Genomic DNA, 12,250 nt, shown 5'->3' with positions numbered 1-12,250 from the left:
AAGGTTTATTCCAACTTTGCTTTTTATTATTCAGCCATGTTTCCTTAGAAGCAATAAAATCCTGTTTTATCAACAGTTTTGGAAAAGAGCTAGTTCAGCTGATATATAATATACTAACTGCATAGAAATGGAAATGGTGCCATTTTCTTCTTTGCTATAGACAAAATAAATATCATAACCTGGCCCTGTGGGCAATGAATTCTTTTTTCTTTGTACATAACACAACAGACACACCCTGATTTTTATCTTTTATTTATTAGAAACATTTTTTAAACTTGATTTTGAGAATTGTGTTTTCTACGTTTACATAGGTAAATATACATATTGGTCTATTAACCTTACTTCTGGTATTTCTACGTATATTGCATATGTCATTTTCATTTTGACATGCAATATATAATATTTAGTGAAATATTGGTTCTTTCTGAATTTCTAGATTTTTATAAAATTAATAGTGATAGTCATTTTTACTACAATATTAAGCTTTGTAGTAAAAGCATTTTCAGATGAAACTCAAAATGACATTGTAGAAGGTTTTTGAATATTCTTTAAACTTAGACAGATAAACAAATCCAAGCATATGCTCTATAATTAGTTGCATATTTAATTTATTAATAACTGAGTTTTCTGGATGGATTATACTGAAACAATTTACTTACATGTCTATACATTTAGTTACTCAGCCAGTTAGGTTTCCAAGCTACTCCAATTTGAAGATTATAAGTGACTTACAATATCTGCTCTAAATAGTAAAATTAAAGCAATACAAAGAACAAAATTAAACCATTGATCACACCACCACCCTCTCATCAATAATATTCCAACCTTATTGTAAGAATAATGTTTCTGTCCAATTCCAGAAAGTTTTCTGAAACACTTTCTATACCATTCTACAAGAGTCTAGCAGGATAGAACTAACTAACTTTAGAAGAAAAGATCTATTAAAGGGAACTTCATGGAGAAGTATCATGCATCGAATTCCTGATAGCCACGTTATTTCAGAGGTGGGACTTTTAATGTGCTTCCTGATGTCACTGGCAGGCAGATTTCACCTTTTGGAGATACCCAGTTTTTGTGCCGTATAAGGTTTTGAAAGTTAAGTTAATTCTACAAATTTGAATTGTGCTCAGAACAATTCAACAGTCCATAACTACTATTACTGCTTCCAAATGGTCTTCAGGGACAGCTCTAGCTGGAGCAGGGGTGTCAAATTTGATTTCATTGAGGGACGCATCAGGGTTGTGTTTGACCACGGGGGGCTGGGGTGGGCATGGCCAGGGTAGATGTGGCCAGCTTGATGTCACTTGTGTCAGGGGTGCCTGTGATGGCCCAAATGCTCTGCCAGTGAAAACAGGCTCCCAATCTTTGTTTTTGGCTGGGACAGCCTCCTGCAACCTTCTGTCAGCAAAAACAGAGCTCCGTTTTCACTGGCAGAAGGTTGCAGGATGCTGTCCCAGGCAAAAATGGATATTGGGAGCCCATTTTCACTGGCAGAGGCACCATGGGCTGGTCCTTCACTGTTTCCAGGGTGGCCCTGAGGGGCATATCTAAGCATCCCAAAGGCTGGATTCAGCCCGTGGGCTTTGAGCTGACATCCCTGATCTAGAGTGAATTGCAAGTGAGTTGTACCTCAGGAGCAGACAATGGCATAAATTATCATTACCAAGGCCTTTTGTTTTAAAAATAGTACATTCACAGTTCACCATGAACCTGGAAAAATCTGTAGACTGCAGATCATCTCCAACTGAGGAAGGACAATTCTGTCAGAACTTCTCTAGAATAGATCAGCTTTCAAATCCACAGCTCCTCCATCTTGTTAGATTCTGCCTAAACCTATTTCTCCCCATCCAGGTTCTAACCCTCTCCAAGCACCAAGATTCTATCATATTTAGGGACTGCAATATATAATAGAATCATCAGCATACTGATACCTAATTGAAAGGTAGCAAAGTATCTTCATCAGTAGCTTCATGTAGATATTAAACATTAAGCGGAAGGCCAAGCCCTGTGAAGCACCTGAGAGTTGACACCCCACAAAACTATTGGCTTGAATTGACAATTCAAAAAAGAGAACCACTATGACACTACGACTTTTCCAATCTCACAACTGGTCCACAAAGATACCAAGATAACTGGTACTGATGCAGCTAAGACGTCCAGTAGGGTCAGAAGAATTGTATTTCTCATGCCCAAGTCCCATGAAAACAACCAATACAATTTCAGTTCCACATCTAGGCTTAAGCCCTGACTGAAAAGAGTTCAGATAATTTTGCAAATTTAGCTTCACCATCTTCTCAATTACCTTTCCTAAAGGGAAAGATTGGAAACAAAAGAAAAATTATTCAGATTATTCAATATAATATTGTCTATCTGAATCTTCTTTATTCATAATTAGGTACAACAGGACTTATGAAAAGATTCTTGGTTTAAAAAGTAGCATCTTCCCATAATGAAATTATGGAAAAGCCACTTCCTGGATTCCTTGAATGCTATTGCCAGCCCAAATTGTCAATAACATGACTAGACAGACAAATATTTTTATATTTTTATATGGTTATAAGACAATTTTGTATTCTCATAAAGTGATAAGTATCACAACTAATGCATATTCTTATTGCATGTCTGTCTTGAATTTGGTCCTATCTCCAAATTTTGAGATGGAATAATTAGGAATAGATCTTTATTTTCTTTGGGTAGTGTGGATGGGTCTTTACCTGGCTGTGTTTGGATTCTGGGTCTCAAGAAACTCTGGTCCTGAACTGTTTTATTATAATAATAGTGCATAATAGTAACAGGAAAACATTGAATTTAGGTGACTGATTGAACTACCACCTAAACAAATTGATACTTGGGCTTAAATTTCAAATTGTCAGTGGAATCACAGAATCTTGAATGATTAGGATGTTGATTCTGAGAAATTATGGAAGGTCTTAGTTTTAACATTTGCTATACATGATTGTGTCATTTTGAGACGCTATTTTTCCAAGTACATTAGATAACTGATAAAATGTATCAATTTATCATCAGTTCATTTATGTAGTTTGGCAGTACTTGGATCTCATTTCTGCTCCACAATTAAGATAAATTCTGGTTTCTAACCATTAATGAACTGATTTAGTATATACTATGAATTAGTTTTTCATTTGCCATTTAAAATGCTTCTAAATTTAATACAATTACTTGAACTCAGACTTTGATCGAAATATTTATGGCCTTTGTCATTAAATAGTTCAGGAAATCCTTGCCTTGTTAAAGCAAAACAAAAAAGAATCTGGAAGTGAAAACAGAAAAACCCAAGACAATTCTCAGACTATAAGCCATTTAATCTTTCATTGCATTAGTAAAACAGGTAACTTTGTGAATCCCAGATTTTTATTCTAAGAAAATGTATACTTTTGTGTCATTTTTAAAAACCATCCATAATTTGAATGAGAGATCTTTCCATAGTTATAGAGAAGCTTCAAGATCATAACTCATTCTTCACAATTAAGAAAATTATTCAGCACAGATTTTTTAAAACAAGATCCATTCCTAACAATTTACAATTTATAGCTGTAGCTTGCATAGTAGCTCAGGAACTCACATATGGCTTATGTCAGTGGCAGAAACCATGTTATTTTCTAAATTACATTGATTTGTAATGTGGTATTGAAAGATCTTAAGCAGAATCATTGGCAATAAATTACCAAATCTAGTCCTTGACATTCTTATCTAGACTTCAGATTCATCAAACTGAGCCTAAAAGTCAAGTCTTCTATGTGCACAATGCTACCAGTCAAAGAATAAGAATGAAGATTGTTCAATTTCCTCTCTCTTTGGAGCCAGGCCAGACTGACATTTTCCCTTCTGTTGATCTTGGCAAGAAAGAAAAGGGAGGGGGAGATTTTACTGGCCTGTTGCTGATTTTTTTTAAAAAAATTGTTTTTATGAAAAATGTTGAAACATGGGCTTGTTGTCAAAATTGTTGCATTATTAAGACTGGGTGGAGTGAATGAAAAAACTGGCAGCTGTCCAGAAAGCTATTATAGTACTGATAATGGTGAATCGTATTCAGCCATTACAGTGGAGCAGGGCTTATTGCAATAAATTTTCCTGCAGTCTGATGACTGATGTGCGCGGTTAATGAATCAGAATCAACTCAAAGGTTAATCTTCTGGGAGGTAACCAATTCTGTCCACCTGAAATTGGAATCTAAGTATGAAATTTATAAGTTACATGACAATACACTTGAAGAACAAATGTTTATTGGTTGAAGATTTGTTAGGCCTTTAAGATGAAAATACTGGAAAAAAAAATTCTAATAACAATATTTTAATCAAATACAAAACCAGAAATAAAAAATAAGAGAAATGTGATCGACCAAATAAAATAAATTAGACAGAAAATGAAAAAGTTAGTGATCCTTGAAAGAAGACTTTCATTATGTTAACTTTTTTCATTGTTAACTTTTTTGTATAAAATAAATTCAATGTAATTACATATTAAAAATGAGAAATGTTTACTTTAAAACCAAGAAGAAAATGGGTTAAGTCAAACTGAATATAATAACTACAGGGAATTTTTGAATGCCTTTTATCTTTGAATAGAAAATTCTGATATTTCTGTTCTAAAATTAACAGAATGCTGCCCTCTGTCTTCATAAATGATTAATGAATGAATATTAATTTTGATGGCAATTAAAGATCATTGATCTTTAATTGATCATCAATGATCATTGAGATCATTGATAACGTCTTTTTTTTTTCAAATGCAAGTTGCAATAACTGTTCACTTATGATATTTAGATTTTAATGCTCATTTTAAAAATCATAAAATAAGAAGATGAAATCAAAGTTTTATGTGGTTAATTATGTTACAGTGACAAACCAAATGTTTATAGACTACACACAAATATGAAGCAGTAGTGTTACGCTGGGTTGTGCTGTGTACAGAAGGCATACTACTTTTTATTTTGAAAAAAACCTATATAACTATCATGCTTTTGAATTCTTTATACTGATTTAATATTTTCCACTCTTGCTAATCATTTATGCAAAACAAAGGAAAGACTTCTCTTGCAGGCTATTGAGTCTGGACTCTATATGCAACATGATATGAAGGACATTCCATCCACTGTGATCTCTCTGAACTTCTAGGAAAGTCATGGTCAGTCTCTTTGCTGAGACTAGTCTTCCTGGGCATTTACATATGTAGATGTTAAATTGAATTATATATGAAGTTAAATAATAGTGTCAATAGGCATATATATGCAGACACAACAAACATCTTTAAAACATCCTGTCTTACTATTCTGTTTTTAAAAGCTTTTGAGAACTCTTTAAATATTCTTATCTTATCAGTTAAAGGTTGCTGGTTTGAAAGGCAGAAGAAACTTCTTCTTTCCCTTCCTCTTTTTTCACTGTTTCCCCAGTTATCTTAAATAGAAAAGTTTCACATTATGATGGATTTAAAAGACACATATAAGAACTAATTAAGTTTCAAGAATTAAGATAGTAGCACTTCTTAGTTTTGGATTCATAAATTGCTGTTTGGATGTGAAACCTGTTGTACACACAATAAAGTTCTTACTTTTAATGAAACTTCAGAGAAATTGGTATATCCTTAGGATGGCCTTTGAACTCACCAGGACAGTAATGCCTGGGATAAATGAGTTTATTTATAACTTGCTTAGCTGATGTCTTTTCCCATTGAATCAGCAGGCTCTCTACATTTTAGGGATATAATTTCAAGGGCTGTTAAACCTCTCTGAGAGTTTTGTAGCCCTCCTATGGAGCTGAACTGTCCAGCATTCAGCTTGTTATGATAGAACTACATATGAAAGTCATTCAGAAAACTGACAGCTTCAAGTGCTAGTTTTTATAACTCCAAGTGGCATTTAATCTGAAAAAATAACACTACCAGAATCAGCATATAATTGGCTTTCTACTTCCAGTCTTTCCTGGTATTCCTGTCCTGTAAAATAAGTCATTGCATTGTGAAAGAAATGTCTTTAATATATCCTGTGAGGGGGAAGGTGGGCAATTTTTGCCTTGATGCTAGAAAGGGAGGGGCCTGAGAAAGAAATATCAGGAAAAAAATGGTAAAGGTTATTTTTTTGTATAATTATGTCCTTATGTTTGAATGATGGTTTTTGTGCAGTTATGCCATTATGTTAGAGCTGTATTGAACAAAAGCAATGCTGACTTTCATGATTGGCATACTAGAGAATTTTAATAGTTGTTCTCTAAGAAATTGTAGTATCCACATAAGACCACTATTTTAAAAACAAAAAGCTTCAAATGCATCATATGAAAAGAACCCAAGCAGAAAAGCTGTGTTACATGTGTTCAGATGATGCTTAGAAGCTTGTTAGTTAAGTATAACAGATCCTTTTATTAACAAAAATCTCCTCCCAACAGACATTAAATTGGATGTTGAATGCGATAGATCTTGCAGCACAACATAGTAATAATGGAAACGTAACATCCCAGGCAGTGGTGGGATCCAAGTAATTTAACAACCGGTTCTCTACCCTAATGATTTCTTCCAGCAACCAGCTCACCAAACTGCTCAGAAAGTTAACAACCGGTTCTCCCGAAGTGGTGCAAACTGGCTGAATCCCACCGCTGATCCCAGGGTTAATATTGAAGAATAGTCTACTGTGAAGCATATGGTAGCAGTCAGGTAATTAATCAAGGTGGGCTTGAAAAAAGCTAACTAGTGTCAAATCTGGATACGATTTGAATGGCTGATTAGCTAGGAAATCTCAGAGCCGAAAGCTAAACTAGAATGTTTTTAAACTAGAAAGCATTAGAAAACTATTTCCATATTGCTATCCATATTGTGGGCATATCTATGAAACACCAAGATGTCAAGAATGATTCAAGAATGTTTAATGTTTTAATTTTATCCAATATACTGACAGCAATATATGGAAGAGATGGGCAGCACACAAATCTAATATATGAATAAAAATAATATGCATTCAATCTGAAATAAGATAATTCAGAACCATGTTGATGGGACATTAAAATGATGATGGAAGGTTAATTTTCATATCCAGGCCTTTTGTGAATGAATTATTTCAATCTTTCTACATTAGAAACTGAAATTTATAAAACCGATGACTTATCTTTTCTGTATCTAAATTCATTGTTCATCTATTAATGAAATGGAACATTTTTGAAACATGTTCACAGTGATGTTAAAGTTTCGGTACTAACAGTTCTGAAAGTCAATTTATATTTTAATAATGAAATAATTCCATATATTTGAAATGTCTCTTAAGAGCCCATTATTTTAAAATTGCTAAAAAATATCACATATCCAGAGTACTAAATACATATAGTAAGAAATATGTATGCATGTGATATAAATTTATTAGAACATACAGTATCAATATATTATTTAGTTGTTAGATTTTCTCTCACCTTCCTTCCAAGGACTCATGGCAGCTTTCAGAAGGGATCTTCCTTCATTTTACTTTCACAACACTCAACCTGTGAGGTAGATTGTCTTGAAAGAGAATGATTGCCCCAAACTTATCCAGATTTCCATGGCTTTGATGGAATTCCAAGGATTTGATTCCTAAACAGAGAAGGGAGGGAGGGAGAGAGAGAGGGAGAGAGAGAGAGAGATAAAATTGTGATTATGATTATTATATTTTAATATAATCAAATAAAGTATATAAAGTAAGAAAGTGGTATAAACAAATAATGGATGAAAATAGATAATTTATAACTGAGATAAAAATTAAAATTAATTATTTCATTGATTAAATAATTGAATACGTAAACTGGCCTCATTATATCATGTTAAGAAATAATTTAAAATCCCTACAAAACTCTAAGAATTATTATTTATGTAAACATCACCACTATGTATAATTATTCCTAAAATAAATGTACATGTTCTGAAAAAAAAGAAAAGAAAAAAAGGTAGTGTTTTTTTAAAATGGTGTGGGTTTTTTTTTCATTTTTCAGATTTTTGAACTACTCTTCTCTTTCTGACAGATTGAGTTCTTCTATTGTATATACCTTACTGGTATTACAAAATAAGAATTAATACTTATCTAAAATTTGTTTGACTGACATTAGCATTGCTTCTTGTTATTATTTTACATGAAATATTTTCTCTTAAAAACTGTACTCTTCAGTATCTGCCTTATTCTGTGTCCTGTAATATAGAGGAAAGTAATTTTTGAATCTATTCAAGCTTATGTTCCAGCTATATACTGTTAACTTTGTCATTTCTAGTATTTCCCTAGTTTGTTTTTATTATCTGATATTGTCAACAAAGTATTTCTTTTCAAATGTTTAGCCAAATTTATCTGCGCAGCTGTCAGCATATATTTTAATAAACTGTGATATTTTTATTTATTTCTTCTGGAAATGTTCCTGATTAAAAAAAATAGTTTGTCAATTCAAGATTTGCTTTTATTTTTTTATAAATAATGTATGATGTTTTTTTTGAAAAAAAAATACTTTTTTAAAAATATGATTTCCCCCACACGTATTTTTGAATTCTTTTTCATTACTACAATATTTGTTATAATGTTCCTTCTATATTGTATTGCAAAATTTATCTTTATTACATTTACCTGTTTTTGAAATTATGGCTGGAGCTGTGTATTATCTATAAAATATTCTGTACCAATTTTTTTAAATTATAATTTCGAATAAATTTGAATGAATTCTTCCATAAGACTTCCCATTTTTTAATGTAATTGTTTCTTTAAAATTTTGTACCCATTTTATCATATAAAATTTTACTTGTCCTAAGTTGGGATCTGTTGAAGCTATTCTCCCATCTTAGGAGTCATAGCTCTAAGTGCTCCTACTACCCCTGGGACCCCTTTGGCCTTTACCTTCCATATCCAGTTCCTCCTTCAGGCTCCAGATTTTCATATTCTTCCTTCCTGATTTTGCTGTCACTTGGCACCACTACATCTTTCCCCATCACTGGTTGTAGTCCTTGTCTACTAGAATTATATTTACCATTTATATCTGGTTGATTGGGCAGTACCTGCCTGTCTGTCTAGACCTGAAAGTCCCACAGGATCTTAGCTTTCGTATTCTGCATGACCTTTAGTGGGACTTCCATCTAACCATAACCACATTCTATGTAGATGTTCCTATACATAATGCAACTACTACCTGGTTGTGCCATTCAGTGTATGCTATTTCTGTCTGCCTCTTACACCCTGTCACTATGTGTTGAACTGTCTCTGAACAGTCTCTTATTCTCTATAGTCTGCAGTTTGGGTTCTATCTAGTATATTAGACCCAGTTCTAGGGAACTGCTGCTTAGTATCTGTTTTTGTGCTGCTATGATCAGTGCCTCAGTATGATGTTCATCCCATTCCAGTCACTGATAGGATTTCCCAATGTTAGCCATCTTAGCTATCTGTTAATGGTTCATCCCATACAGAGTCTTTGTCCTGTCCCAGTCTACACACACACATAGCACAAGTGAAATCAGCATGCTTATTTCACACAGTCAATCCCATAGTCATTCATTCCCCAGATTCCAACTCTTTGTGAACAGTCTTTTTAAAGTCAGTTCTAAATGATCTGGATATAACAAAGGCAACAGGGGAAGTTAGGGTGCAGTCTTTTTTGCATCTAAGCCACAGGAACAGCACCAGCAGAACAGCAGATCCATGGTGCTCAGAGTTCCAGATGCAGCCAAGTCAGGTGCAGGTTCAATGGGCCCAAAGTGCAATGGGGAAACAAAACTCAAGCAAGTTCAAGACACAATGAACAGAACTTGGCATTAATGAGTTCAAGGCACAATTACAGTAACCTGATCTTAATGACTTCAAGAAAATGGATTGAGAATATTCACAGATGGATGGATTATGAATGATTGTCTCTGACATCCCTATATAAATACCGAAGTAAATAGGTACCAATTGGTGCACCTTATTAGGAGGATTCAGGCTGCCTCTTCGCAAGTAGCCTTGATGACCTCTTTTGTACTCTCAGCTCTTGGATCAAGTGGGGTGGCAACTTGACTGTTTCTCCACCGGTGAGCTAGATGTGTGTGTCTTTTTCAGCTCAAGCAGCCAGCTTGTCATCATGCCAAGTGGCTGCAGCTATGTCTCTCCTCCTGCCTGCACAGCCAGCTGTTTATCCAGCTGCTCTCTCCCATATTCCTCCAACATTCCTGCCTCACCTAGACCATCCAAAACTATCACAGTCTTCTATGTATCCCTGGTGGTCCCTAAAGGCCCTCTAAGATGTCCCCAGAGGCAATTCTTCCTCCTTGTTTGAGCTGGTGCCCAAGGGAGCCATCACAATCTTGACTTGCCATGTACTTATTCTGCTTGATCTTACTACCACTGCTGCTGCCTCAGACATTCTCTCAGCAACTCACCTTTGGTTGCCATCTTGCTGATATATTCCTGGGTGCTCTAGATTTCATTCATGACAGTAAATTTGGCACTTACTAGTTCCCAATCATCCTTTTTGCATCTGGTGCACAGTTTCTGGTTGTTGGACTTGGGATGGAAACCAAATACATTGTGAGAAGCTTCTGGGTCTTCATATTGATAGATTCCATGTACTTGTCCCAAAGGTACTTTTCAAGAGGCAACTGAACTTTCTGGCTTCTTGGTTGAAAAGCAAAACCTCTTAAGATAAACCAGAAAGTCCAGTTGCTTCTTGAAAAAGCACCTTTGGGACAACCATGTCCGAATGACTGAGAATCTCCATAGTCATCTTCCATGTACTTCTTTAGCCAACTCACCATACTGGCAAGATATCTGATGACTGGTGGGGCATACATGTTAATAGTATGGATCTTGTTAATTCCATTGAGATGTCTCTTCTTGGTAGTTCTTGGAAGTTGCTCTCTTCCTTGCCTCCTCCTCACAGTTCCCATTTGACTATGGACTACTAGAGTACTTGTAAATGGTCTGTAATTGTACTACGTGGCCTGGCAGTAGTTTCACTCTACCAGTCTTCATTACTTTCCCTCTCTTGACTACCATCTTGTCACATTTGTCTAGTCTGAATAACATCCTGATGTCTTCATTGTAGATCCTCATCAAGTGAATCAGCAAGTTTATGTCATATTCACTGTTTGCATACAGCTTGATGACATTCATGTAGTGGAGGTGGCTGATGGTAGTTCCACTCCTGAACTTGTATCCATTCATATCCATTCCTTATGATTATCTGACTGAGGAGGTTTATGCCTATGCAGAACAGCACTGGGACAGTACATTACCTTGATGTTTGCTGCACTTGAGGGTCACTTGTGTTAGCTATTTTGAGTTGACTTCCATTATTGTTTTCTACAATCCCATTGAGTTCTTAAAGAAGGGTCTTAATACCCTTTTGACTTTGTATAGTGCCGTGCATCCCCAGATCCATTTTTGTGGCATTGAGTCATTGGCTTTGCTGTAGTCAATCTCAGATTGTTCTGTTTAGACCTTGAGTGTTGAGTGACTGCTTTATCTATGAGCAACTAGTGTTTGAACCTCTGGTGCTGTTCCCAAGGATTACTGGGTTATGCTCATGTACTGGCTCAGTCACTGTATCGTGACTGGCTATAATATCTGTTGAACTTTCCATGTTGTGGGGAGGCAGTAGTTATTAACCAGTAGTTGGATGATGTTCTCTTGTGAGGGCTTTCATGATCACCAATGTCTTCCTTAATTTATCCAGTCTTGCTAGGAGCCTTCTACTAACAGCTAGTTCATCTGTGATGCTAGGCATTCATGCACTGCTTTGGATCATGTCTGGGCCAGGTGCTGTATAGCAATTTCTGTTGTTCACCCACTGTTGGATATCTGCTACTGTGATGATGATTGATTCCTATTCTGGAATATTCCATTAGTGTTCAATTTCTACTTTTGGTGGCTTTACTGTTGTATGTTATTGCATTACAGTTGGAAGCACACTTTGGATCGATCTTTGGAAAACAGGGCATTTATCTTCTTGGCCTCTACTCTTCTGGATTATCTTCTTAGCCTGGTAACCATTACTGCAAGCCTTTGTTTAGTAGTCCTGAGGTTGTTAGATGTATATATTCACTAGCAAAGCCATGGCATCTTCTACAATACTATCTGATGGTACTTCGCTATTCACCCTTGGTAACCGGTCTTGAGGGTTGATTGTAGCCAATTTATTCATGATCTTATGCCTAGTATTAGCAGCTGTGCTCTTTAATGGAGAGGCTACTAGTGATATTCCAGCTTCAGGTGTTGACTGCATATCTAGTTGTTCTTCAAAGTCTTCTTGAATCTGGGATGTAAAGCATAGTT

The 12,250-nt window shown here is 35.3% G+C and overlaps 1 long non-coding RNA gene across 1 annotated transcript in view; it reads right to left on the bottom strand.

The window, feature by feature from the left end:
* Positions 1–365: 365 nt before the first annotated feature.
* LOC131197269 (uncharacterized) overlaps positions 366–12,250 on the bottom strand; it is a 74,676-nt gene continuing 62,791 nt past the window's right edge. Inside the window, exons 2-3 of the long non-coding RNA XR_009154920.1 lie at positions 7,410–7,566; positions 366–2,307 (exon numbers count right to left, since the gene is read on the bottom strand). This is a non-coding gene — a long non-coding RNA (uncharacterized LOC131197269). The remainder of the gene's footprint in view (positions 2,308–7,409; positions 7,567–12,250) is intronic.

This window comes from Ahaetulla prasina, chromosome 4 (genome assembly GCF_028640845.1).
Source record: "Ahaetulla prasina isolate Xishuangbanna chromosome 4, ASM2864084v1, whole genome shotgun sequence".
NCBI lineage: Eukaryota > Metazoa > Chordata > Lepidosauria > Squamata > Colubridae > Ahaetulla > Ahaetulla prasina.
This window is presented reverse-complemented; position numbering and strand designations above follow the sequence as displayed.